Consider the following 10,111-nt stretch of genomic DNA (forward strand, 5'->3'; position numbering starts at 1 on the left):
CTTAGACAACAGTACATATTTCCATTGATGCTCACCACGTAGTTTTAAAGTTTTAATCTCTGAGGTGATCTGAAGGTATCAAGAAGATTCTGTGCTGGGTGAACATGAATAATAAGCTTTTGCAGTGTAACACATGGTGATGTGGCACTGATGGCTTCTTTATTTTTGGAGTAATCGAAAGAACTACTTAGGTGATTTATTCAGATTTGCTGTTCAATGTAGGAATTATTGATGGATATTCTGCGTTATAAGATTTAGTTGTCTCTGCATTTAATATTTTTCAAAGTGAGGAGGAAGGGCGATCACCTGGAGCATGGAACGGATTAAACGATTCCCATTCCATCTGCAAAGCTGACCCTGCGATTGTGTCCTAACACAGCAGTACAGTGCTTGGTCGGGTGAGTGAGTTCATGTGTTTGTTCTTGTTCTAGAACTTTCTACCACTTTTAAAGGGATTGAATGTCTTCTTCAAACTGAAAATAAGGGATAAAGACTGAGAAAGAGGATGCTGTACTAGGAAAAAAGATCTGAGCCAAAGGTGCACCAAAGAGTTTGTGTTTATTTGTGCAGATACCACTTGGATAAATATTTCAACTTGGATTTTCTTCTTCAACTTCACTGATGTTCAATCAATCCAATAGAAATTAAAGGCGAAAAGTTAAAATGGCTGTAATTTGAAAGGAAAAACCCCACAGATGCATAAAATGATATACTTTTCTTCCAGACAGTGATAGACAAGAAAATGTAATCAGCTTTGTTTGATGCAGGAAGGACTTAGTTGTCAGTCTTAGAGCTGGTTACTGCTGATCGGGTTCCTTCCTCATTGCAGTACTGCATTTGGTTAATAGAAAGCCTGCTATGCAGTCTTAAGTAATTTGAATTAGGAGGCTGAGAAAGCCTTGATGCAAAACACATAGGAATGTACCTATGTGTATAGACACACTCACACATCCTTCTATATATATGTTGCTTTTCAGCTGTTACCAGTACCTAGCAGAACTAATACCTGAAAATCAAATTGAAGGGCATTTCTGCAGAAGTTTGAGTGAGAAAGGAATTCACTTTTGTGTCAGATGAGTCCATTCAGAAGATATATACATAAATGAATTCATCTGGGAATGTTCCCAGAGTTTTAGAACTTCATTTTTGTTTTATGGATGTGTTTTTGGCCTACTGTCCCACAAGTTTGGCTCTTGGTAACATTTTGGAGGCAAAAAGCTTTTAAAATCTCTGACCTGCATTGTCTTCTAGTCTGCTGTTTAATTTATAGATTGTGTCTGAATGGAATTTAAGTACAAACCATAAGGGAAATCTTGCAGTCAGATTACCTTGTGTCACAGATGTATCTCAGGCATAAATTCAGGTTCAAAATGTTGACCTGCAGGTTACTGAGCCTGAAAGCTTAACAAGGTGCTTAGTAAAGTAGTATATAAACTCGTGTAGCGTTAAGTGTCATCTTGCTGGCTCAAATATCAAAGTTCGAATTCAACAAGGAATTTTAGGGCACCTTAAGCTAGCTTACCCAATTAGGTAGGTTGCTCTGACAGTAATTCCTCCTATTTATTTCCATGGAAACTACAACAGCTACAAAGGGAACAGTAATGCTGTTTGTTGTCTCATCACTGGTAATGATGTGATCCAGGAAACTGTCACCTTCAACCGCATGTTTGTTCAGTGGGACCTGACAAACTTGCACACACTGTTGTGTTCCTGTGTAAGCATTTATGGGACCCAGCTGGTGCAAATACTGTTATGTTGCCACCATCATTTCCAATGCATTGAAGCCAGTACTCAGCTGTGTACACAGTTACCTGGTCATAATATGCCAATTTGCATGGATGAGCTGATAGAAACGCTCCTCCTTTCATGGTGTGATGGCTCTGCGTGGCCATCAGGACCGTGGCATTGCTGAATGTCAATGGGTGCAGTCTTTACCACAGGGAGAAATTCAGTTCCACACTTTTGTTTCATACACTCTTCCATGTCAGTTGCCATTTTGTCAGACTGCCCCTCTGCTGCCATCTGTTGCATGGCAGGAGCATGTAATGGAATGCTGGTGGGAAGGTTCAACATCTACTTCCATACCAGCATCTAACAATGTACGTAATAAAACAGGAGGCATTACTTTTGGAGTACACTTCCAGCAGTGTATCATGCTGCCTAGGGTTAGGTTGGTATCTCTCAGTGTAGTGCAAAACATACCACCTACATACAGTTGCCATGAAGACTGCATACACTACTGCACTGCAAACAACTAGGTTCCAGGTCTGAGAATCCACCAAGATACAGCTAAGGTGGACAGTCTGCCTTAATTTGGTGTACCTTCATTAATGCGGCAGGCTCCAGAACTAGACTGGGCTTGGTCAACCAAGTGCTTTCCAGGGAAACAACTTTGCTGTCTTACTGCCATTGGAAATTATGACACAAGGTAAGAAATCTGTTTACGAATTACCCTCTCTACCTTTTCTATCATCTGTTTGCAATTTAATCACTTAAAGATTTTTACAAGGGGAAAGTTTTGTTTGGCAGAAGTTCCTGAGAGTTGTTATTCAGCACAAGGAATTAACATCTATTATCTATTCCAGGAGAGATGAAAAAGCAACACCAACAAAATACCCCATCTCGTTCTCATCCTGAAATGACTCTTCTACAGTGGCTTCTGTATCAGGACACTGATTCTACCTTCCTTCAGTCTGAGGACCAGGCCTCCTCATAGCACTTGCTGAGGAACTCCCTGCCCTACCATACTACAGGCTGCTTACTGAGCATTGGCCTTTCTACATAAGGGGGTTAAAAATCACTGAACTGCATGTGGGATTAGCGGTAGGTCTTCCTGTTACCCGCAGGTGTTGGTTTCTCCTTTCAAAGTTTGCAGTGATTCCCCCACTCCTTAATGTGCTACTGCTTTGTGGCAGCATGTATGCTGTCCAGAGTGTACATGCAGCAGGGGCAGCTTTATTTGGAGCCTGATTCTTTGGTTACTCAGCAGTGGCCCAGATGCCGCTGTGCTTCAGGATTAGCTGGGCTTAAGAGTCACGTCCCTGGGTGACAACCCTACGGTGACAGACTGGGCCAGACCCTGGTGGGGCAGGGAGAGGGTTTCCACCCCCAGCTGTTCAAACCAAGTCCTTCCTGGGGAAGAATTTCCTTGCACATACTTAAGAAGGTGGCAGACGTCTATTCCCACTTCTTCCATGTCCTTACTATGTTTTTCAGAGCTCACTGTGTACCCACTATCCCCTTCTTGCCTCTCTTCTACCACTAATTTCACTTGCCTGCTTTCTCCCAGCCCCCTCTGGATAATCTGTATTCTTTTCAAAAGCAGCCCCATCTGTATAATCTGTTGCACTCAAATTTCATTTCCAAAAATACTGAATAAATACCATGGCCAGACAGATACCCCGGTTGATCTCGCTCGCATTTCAACCCTGAGTACGTTTCCAGCTCCTGCTGCTAGCTGGAGGTGGACTCGGTTCAGTTGTCACGCATAACCCCTTGAGCTGTTTGGGTCACATGAAACCAGGCTGGCGAGAAACTTCCTTACCCAGCCTTTCTGCTTTTTGCTGCTTGGCACATCACATCATGCCTTTCAGCAGAGCTCAGCTCTCTCTTCGGTCCTTGCTGCAGCTCCCTCGCTGTCGAGGCAGACACAGCAAGGTGGGTGTTCAGCCACAGAGACCCCTGCGGGGCAGCGGGAGTTTCAGACATGCAGCTTCATGCCTTGTAAAGTGCCGGGCCTGGGGCAGACTGTGTGCTGAGAGCTGCAGCTTGGGAATACCCAACAAGTGGCAATGCTAAGGGCCCATCTGTGGCACACACCACTTGTTCTGGGCCTGGAAGCAAGTGGGTTTTAGCACACTTAGGCAAGTCAGCCTTTGAACCAGACTTCATGCTTAACTACGTACAGAAGCAACATCTAGGAGGAACATATACTGCACTGGCATCGGTCCTGCTCAGTGTTAATTATTAAGGAGTGGTATTTTTAGTCAGCACTTGGAATAGATTCCACATGTCTGTAACCTTCTTCCCATGGAAGTTCATCACAATGTCAAGCATTTAATTAATTACAACCTTTATTTTAAAGATGTTCTGTTCCAGCAACCCCTTTGATCCCTCTCCACCCCCTCCCTGCTAGGAAGGCTAAACAACTGTGTTGAGTTTTAGCTGTATTTTCTAGCATCACAGAGTGCCGACTTTGGTCCAGGCTATAAATAGAAATTGGCAGAAAGAGGGAGGGAGAAAGATGTGATGAACAAGAATATGGGGTATCTTCTAAAGAACTGCATGAACGTCTCAAGTTGATTCCAGCAAGGAATCTGCTGTTTGACTCATAAGAAATGTATCCTTTTAAAGAAGAGTAAATGAAATAACGTTTAATTGCAACACTTGACAGAAAATTTTCCAACAAAAAAAAGATAATCCTTTAGCAGTTGGCAGCTCTTGGTATCATTTGCCTAAAACCACAGAATAACATACACATAAGATCAGGTTACCATGACAGCTTGGACATTTTGGTACATTCTCTTCTTACTACTTAGATTTTTTATTTTATTTTATTTTATTTTTTGGCAAAAGAGAAAGAAAAGTAATTTGCAGTTTGGAATCTCCTCCAGACACGAAGACCTTTGTCCTGCAGTACAGTAATATCACAGTATGCCTGGCACTGGAAAGGACCTTGAAAGATCATCTAGTCCAATCGCCTCCCGGATCAGGAACACCTAGGTTAGGTCACACAGGAACTCATACATCGTCCTATGTAATAATAGCCTCAGAGGACATTACCCTCAAAACCATGTTGATGAGCAAAGAGAAAATATATATAAAGCTAAGAAATGTTAATATTGTTGAATGCAAAGGAAAACACACGCATGTATATCGCTATGATGCAGTTAAAAATATTACACTCATGCTTTCTAGCATATTCCCTTCTTCTTGGTTCTATGCTCACTCTTCCACTGCTTCTCTGGGCCCTTAGGTTGGTGGCTTCAAGCTGGTAACAGGCACGCTTAGGCCATTTGCCAGCATTTGGGGGCTTTCACTAGGATGAATCTTGGTGGCTGCTGCTTTATTGCTGTGTCATTCATCTGGGTCCTTACACGTTTACCAGCATGCTTTTACAAACTAGGTGCTCTGTGTATGATGTAGGCTACATGCATTACTTAGTGGGTGGGTTTTTTTCATAGACTCATAGAATGACCTGGGTTGAAAAGGACCACAATGATCATGCAGTATCAACCTCCCTGCTGTGTGCAGGGTCATCAACCAGGCTGCCTAAAGCCACATCCAGCCTGGCCTTGAATGCCTACAGGGATGGGGCATCCACAGCTTCCTTGGGCAACCTGTTCCAGTGGATCACCATCCTCTCGAGTAAAAAACTTCCTCCTAACATCCAACCTAAACCTCTCCTGTCCATTTCTCCTTGTCCTATCACTATCCACCCACAGCTGTTTCCCCTTGTAAGGGGTGACTGTTAATCACAGCCTGAACTTCTGATTAACCATCTGGAGCAAGTGACGAGTCAGCTGTGGGAGCACAGAAGGGGTGGAGCTTGCGTGCACCTCTCCTAGATCCCATTTAAAGGTTGACCACCAAGGTAGCATTTCTTTCTGGAGATCACTCCTTCATGGAGTTTTTGTGGCAAGCATCCATCTTAACTGAAAGCCTCAGCAGTGGTGAGTGTTTTCTTAGATATTCTCTGACGATTGTAATTACAATTATCTGGCTCTGTAATTACAACTATATTTGTATTATTCCAGCCCCTCCTTTTTTATGTACTACCTTCAACTACTGGAAGGCCACAATGAGGTCTCCCCAAAGCCTTCTCTAAGCTAAACAAGCCCAGTTCCCTCAACCTTTAACAACACGAGAGGTGCTCCAGCCCTCTGTTCATCTTAGTGGCCTCATCTGGACCTGATCTGAGAGCTCCGTGTCTTTCTTGTGCTGGGGGCCCCAGGCCTGGATGCAACACTGCAGATGGGGCCTCACAAGAGCTGGCCACCCCTTTTCTAATGCAGCCCAGACCACAGTTGGCCTTCTGGGCTGCAAGCTCACACTGCTGGCTCATGTCAACTTCTCGTCCATCTGGACCCTCAAGTCCATCTCTGCAGGGCTGCTCTGAAGGGGTTCTTCTCCCAGTTTGTAGAAATAGCTGGGATTGCCCCAAGTACAACACCTTGCACTTGGCCTTGCTTAACCTCATTAGGTGCACATAGGCCCATTTCTCCAGCCTTTTTGTTGCTTTTATTTTTTTTCTCCCCCCTTTGTTATCAGTCTCGAGGCCCTGCAAACTCTGTGCAAAGCCGGCACCTTGTTACTGTGGTGTCTGGAAGGTTGCAAGCACACAAACTTGGTAGCAGCAGACTGCAGGTGTGCTGTGCAGCCACAGCAGGGCCTGCCCTAACAGGTGCACAGCATTAGCACCTGGGATCTCATGCAAGCCTGGTTGTTAGGATTTCACTCCACGTTGGTTGTGTGGGAATGGAAAATAGCTGATGGCTGAGCTCAGCGCGGGGAGGTGAGAAGAGCAGCTCGTTACAGAAATAGCAGGCAAAACGAGGCGATTCCTCTGCCTGTCACACAGCCGGGGAGGCTCCTCCGACTGCTCCAAGAGTGCCAAGCCTCTACAAATTAGTACCTCATAGAGAGCACGCTTTGCTTCGATGAACGAGGCTGCTGCAGCCTTGCGTTCACACAGAGCGAGGCGGCCGCGTGCTGACCGTTGGGCGCGCGGCGCTTTGTAAGGCGCGCGGGGCGGACCGAGTCCGGCGCCATCAGCCCCGACAAAGAGGCGCTGCGTGATCCGTGTGCGGTCAGTCGGTGCGGCTGCAGCGAAGTGCTGACACATGAATCACGCAAAGCCTTGAAGAGAAAGGCTCCGCCAGGCCGTGGCTCCTGTCTGAGGTGCGGAGCTGTTTGCACGCCTGCCCTGTGCCGCAGGTGTTGCAGCGCGGTGGGAGCCGCGGGCTTCTAGAAGTTGCTGAGGCAGGTAGGGCTTGGCGGCAGCGCTGCTGGCTGAGGGGCTGCAGGTGGGATTCCTGCAGGTGGGCTTCCTGCCCACGGCTGGTCCTTGAGGGCCGGTTCTGTTAGGACCCCAGGTAGAAGTGCACCATCCCGGTGTCTCCCCGGGCCGTGGGGTGCTCCTGCAGGAGCCCTCATGGTGCTCGGATCCCCAGCAGCCCGCCAGCCCGGGCGCCTCAATGCTGGCGTTTGCTTCTGGTGGCCACCAGGGGGTGGCGTGCGGGAATCTCGGCTTCGTAACGGCACGGCGAAGCTTTTGGTTGTAGCTGCTTTTGTTTTAAAGGTCGGGGTTCTGATAAAACACCTCGGGTAATGTTTTCTCAAGGTCTTGCGGGTGAGCCCGCTCCTCGTGCTCGGGGTGCACGGCTGGCCGCAGCCGGTGGGTTTTTGTGTGAACACGTGGAAAAGAGCGGCTTGTTAAAATGCAAACTGCCAGAGTGGGAAAGGAATTGTGACTTCTGTGTTTTCTGGCACGAAAAGGAGAAAAAAAGAAGGTAATATCGAGTGTCTGACCAGCTTTAGCAGTGTTTTCAACAATGCGTTTATTCAGCCTTCAGTTTGGACATTTACGTTGTTCTTTTTCCTTGGGATATCACGCACGGTTATCACAGACTGTGATCTCTGTACTGCCGTGCCCTGCTTGCCGATCCCTTGTCTTGCCCCTGGAAGCAGAGTCTGATGCTCTGCAACTCCCTGCACCACGCAGTGCTTTCACCCGCGGTCACTAATCTGTGCTCCAGCTCCTGACCTGCCCGTGTTGTTTAGTGCCAACATGCGCTTCCACAAAGCGGGAGGTTCTAAATGCATGTTATAATTGGAAAACAAAAGAAATTAGAATAATAATAATAAAAAGAAATAGAAAAAACACCCGAACTCCTGCATAGCGCCACGTGCTTAATGTGCACTGATGAGTCCACGAGGTGGCTGAGGCTTGCTCGTGTTGAAAGCTGTAGGCAGGAGGCTCTTGTCCTGCAGGAATAGCAGAACAGCCCTCTGTTAAGATGTGTTCTTTAACCCTAGAAGCATTCAGTGTTTTCTTCAACAAAATTATAGAACCACGTAAGAACTGAACAGAAAGGACAGCTAAATGGTGTTATCTTTAGCTTGCTTTTTGTCAGAGTACTGCTGTGTTGCTGATTTAAGGCTCCAGTAGAACAAATTAACTGGAAAGGATCACTTGTGCAGCCATGCTCCTGGAAGCTTAGAAGGCTTTTGACTTCTTGAGGAGTTTCACTGCCAGAAGTACTTTGTAATGTCTATGGTTAGGTAACTACTGAGATGGAATGCTGTGTTTGGTTGCTGGTCCTGTCCATTACACAAAGAAAGAAAAGATCTGGAAATTGTGTCTTATTAAAATCCAGGCATGCGGTTTCTATTTTAAAACTCAAGTGTTTAGGGTTTTTTTTATAGTATGCTACTGCTGACTTGGCTCTAGCTATACATAGTTCTTTGCTCTTTGTCCAAGCAGTTTTTTATCTCTGCTCTTCTGTTTTAAAGGATACTGAAGGGGAGATAAAACGTGCTCCTAATTCAGTGGGTTTTTTTATATCTTAGAGATGTAGAATTGTTCTTGAGGGAGGAGTAGTAGATGAACTAGAACTATGTATTTAGTAGCATCATAGCCATAATCCATGCTGGTTACACAGAAGTAGTTTTGTTCATGAAATTTCAGTGGCTTTTTTTTCCTCCTAGAACAGGGATTCAGCCTCTTCGTTTTGTATGAAGAAGTTGGCGACTGTTGACTCTACTATGTGAAATCTTCAAGCAAAACCCATCTTCTCTAAGGAGAGTGAGGTAAGTGTTAGCTTGATAGCAGTAATTAAAGCTGAGGTTTTCTTTCTGCCAAGTCACTTCTTATCTCATATGTTTTTAGGTAATAAACTGCTTGTTACTGGTGCTTTGTACATACTTTGGAGGTATAGTAAGGCTTGTGTGTAGGCTATATTTGAGAAATGCAGTTGCAGCTGAGCCAAGTTCCTAATGATTGTATTTAATTGTTATGCTCGTGGGCCTGTCCAAGTGAATGTGAACTTCAGATAGACCCTGCTCAGTGGCAGAATCTCAGCAGGCTCTTGATGAATTCAGCTCAGTTCAGCGGGGTTTCTCTCCTAGTGAATATTATGAAGGTAGAAAAATAAAGAATTCACCTATAGATCTTCCCTACCTGTACAGCTTGCAGCTGCTCATTGTTGCTCCCGGGCTTTGATTTCTTGCCATTGCAACTTGTTACCATTGACAGCCAACTGAGCAGTCCCTGTGCAACCTTAGCTCTGCTTGAGTACAAGTATGTCAGAACCACTGTGTCGTCAACTAGATGAACAGCTGATTTGCCAACTCTGCCTGCCATAGCTGAGGTGCTGGAGATGCACTTTTCTCCCTGTTTTTAACTGGCATAATTATACTGTCAAAATGTTGATGTGTAAATGAAGCTGCAGTGTGTTTGCAACACTAGTGCTTACCTTGGCTGGTCTAACGCTTCCATCTAAGTACAGTTTGCATATTGTGTTTATTTAAGCTGAAGAGAATTAAGAGAGTGAGAAGAATTGCTTCTGTCTTTGGAATTAAGGGACATGGCTTAACCTTTCACTAACTTCAAGGGGTGTCTCAAAGGCTCTGCTGGTGGTAGAAGAAATCAGAGAACCTCGTTAGTGTAGAGCCTGTCAGTTTGTATAGCTAAGTGGAGCATGGTGGCATCAGGTTGGTTGGTGGAAGAATTGCCACTGTGTGATATAAGCAGTATATCACTTTTTCGCTGCTTTCTTACCTAGCTACAAAGATGCTTCAGGAAGCTAAAAAGGCTTGTAGAGAAGATCATGTTAATGAAGACTTTGTGATTTATATTTCACCACTTCCTGAAAATTTGCTGCAGTACAATGCGTGAGACAAATACTTGGTTGGGCTTACAGCAGTCATTGATGAGATTCTGTGGGAGTGGAAGGGGAAGGAAAAAGTAAATGCTTATCCAGACAAGCTCTGCAATTTCTTTTGTGACAGGTAGTGCACAGCAGAAAAGAGGAACCAGGCATTTTTCTGTGATAACCACAGATTCTGAAATGAGAAACAACAGGCAGGAATATTCGGTTAATAAAATATA

Source organism: Excalfactoria chinensis, chromosome 6 (assembly GCF_039878825.1).
Source record: "Excalfactoria chinensis isolate bCotChi1 chromosome 6, bCotChi1.hap2, whole genome shotgun sequence".
Classification (NCBI taxonomy): domain Eukaryota; kingdom Metazoa; phylum Chordata; class Aves; order Galliformes; family Phasianidae; genus Excalfactoria; species Excalfactoria chinensis.